This window comes from Euprymna scolopes, chromosome 28, assembly GCF_053919585.1.
Source record: "Euprymna scolopes isolate OS-2025 chromosome 28, ASM5391958v1, whole genome shotgun sequence".
In the NCBI taxonomy this organism is placed as follows: domain Eukaryota; kingdom Metazoa; phylum Mollusca; class Cephalopoda; order Sepiida; family Sepiolidae; genus Euprymna; species Euprymna scolopes.
Window position 1 is genome coordinate 83,790,616 of NC_136509.1, and position 2,500 is coordinate 83,793,115.

General features: G+C 36.1%; 1 long non-coding RNA gene across 1 annotated transcript in view; it reads left to right on the forward strand.

The window, feature by feature from the left end:
- Window positions 1–2,500, forward strand: part of LOC145249379 (uncharacterized) — a 37,727-nt gene that overhangs the window by 28,913 nt on the left and 6,314 nt on the right. The gene's annotated exons all lie outside the window — the stretch shown is intronic.

Consider the following 2,500-nt stretch of genomic DNA (forward strand, 5'->3'; position numbering starts at 1 on the left):
TCATCGCAACAGCCGCTTACCATTGATTTCTCGCTGGTAGTGGCCATTGGTTTATACTGGAATTTAAGTGGCACTCAACCTCCCCAAGGTCCCAGTTCTCTTTGCGCTTGTCCAGCCGAGGTCTGGTTGGCGCTTGCTCCTCGGTCTTTCAGTCCTTATTGACCCTTCTCGGCCCTTTGGTATCATTTTTTTTTGGGGGGGGGCGGTGATGAAACAATGGGAGGAGTGCATGATGGGGGGGTGTAGAACTTGTAAATATGCAGTTTCAGTGTTCTTCATTCCCTGTAACGCTTATTCGTTATATTGTCTTGTATTATTCTCCGTATTCAAGGGTTTTCCTTAATATTTCAGTCGTTTTCATTATCGTTAGTCATTGTACTTTTGCAGTTATTCCTCTGATTCCAATTTCTGACATTCTTTTTTCAAAGTTTTTCAGGATTGTTCCTAGTGCTCCTACTATTATCGGTACTATTTGGACTTTCTTCATCATCCAAATCCCTTTTAACTCTCTGGCTAGCTCTGTGTATTTGCTTCGTTTCTCCTTTTATTATTATTATTGTTATTATTATTGTTATTATTATTATCATTATTATTACTGTTATCATTATTATTATTATTGTTATCATTATTATTGTTATTATTATTATTGTTGTTATTGTTATTATTGCTATTATTATCATTATCATTATTGTTATTATTTTTATTCTTATTATTATAATTATTATTATTGCTATTATTATTGTTGTTGTTGTTATTATTGTTATTATTGTTATTATTATTATTATTGCTATTATTATCATTATTATTATTGTTATTATTACTGCTATTATTGGTATTATTATTATCATTATTATAATTATAGTTGTTATTATTATTATTGTTGTTGTTATAATTATTATCATTATCATTATCATTATTATTATTGTTATTATCATTATTATTATTATTGTTATTATCATTATCATTATTATTATTATTATTATTATTATTATTATTATGGAGGAGGAGGAGGAGGAGGAGGAGGAAGGTCGGGAGGGGATCTTTGACCTTGGTAGGAAACCCTCCTAGAGATAATGTCTCGATAAAAATATCGTTGTAACTTTAAATTCACTAATTTATGGGAGAATGTCAAATCAAAATATTTAAAATAACGATGTGAATGAGGCTCGAAAATCTTGTGATGGTCTCACGTCAGGTAGGTGTCCCACTGGTCAACAGGGTGGGTCCGTCAGGTTCGGGAGGTATAGAATTCTATGGTTAGGCGAAGTAATGAGAAAGAGTTTGAAGAATCTAAGGCAGATGAGATCATTGATAGTGAGACAATGGAGCCAGTGAAAGGAGCAGACGTATGGAGAAGTGGCGATGAAGTTCGAACTTTGACTTCTGTAGAAAAAGAAGTACTTCAGAAGTTAAGAGAGGTTCTTCTTAGAGACCATATAATAGAGCTTCCCAGTATGAAGAGTAGTGATAGGCGGAAGGTGAAAAACGAGGTAAAAATAATTCAAGGAGTAATTTACAACATCATAAGAAAGAACATATCAATTACGGAACTTAACAGGTTTCTAAATTCAGCGTCATACGTTATTGCGAATCGTCTTGGCTTATTACAGAAGAAAAAGGGAGACATGAAGGATAGAAGGCCACACTGGCAGAGGCGGCTGGACAAAAGTATTAAACGGTGGCAGAAAGACATTGTTAGAATCGAAGAAATAAGAAAAGAAGTTAAACTAGGACAGAAAGCCAAGGACGAGCTTGAAAGGAGGTATAGATTGCTGGAAAAGGGAACGATGAACGTTCTAACAATGTTGAAAGAGAAGGTCCACACTGATGGTATGAAAATTAGGAACTTTGTTGGAAAAAGTGTTGCATTTCGGCAGAACAACCTTTTCCGGAACAATCAGTCTCAGCTGTATAAAGAATTAAATGGTAGTAAACAGGCGGGAAATAACAACACTCCAAATGCAAAAGATGCAAGGAAGTTCTGGAGTGGGATTTGGTCTGTCGAAGGGCGATATAATGAGAAGGCTAGCTGGTTGGGAGAGGTCAGAGAAAGGCTATCAGAAATGCAGCAGATGAAGAACGTTGAGATAACCATCGATGACGTTAAAGCTGGCATACGAAGGATGACAAACTGGAAGGCACCTGGTCCAGATGGAGTGATGGGCTTCTGGTTTAAACAGTTTCCATGCCATTATCCACCTATAGCTGCTGCTCTGCAAAGGGTTGTAGAGTCGGAAATGTCCCCGATTGGCTTGTAAAGGGAAGAACAACACTGATTAGGAAAGATCCTGCAAAAGGAACAGATGCCAATAATTATAGACTAATTACATGTTTTCCATTAATGTGGAAACTGTTGACTGGAATATTTGCGGGGAAAATTTATGAACATCTAGAGAGTAATGGTGTTTTTCCTGATGAACAAAAGGAGTGCCGGAAAGGCTCGAGAGGTACTAAAGAGCAACTACTAATTGATAAAGCAATAATGCAGGATGCGAAGAAG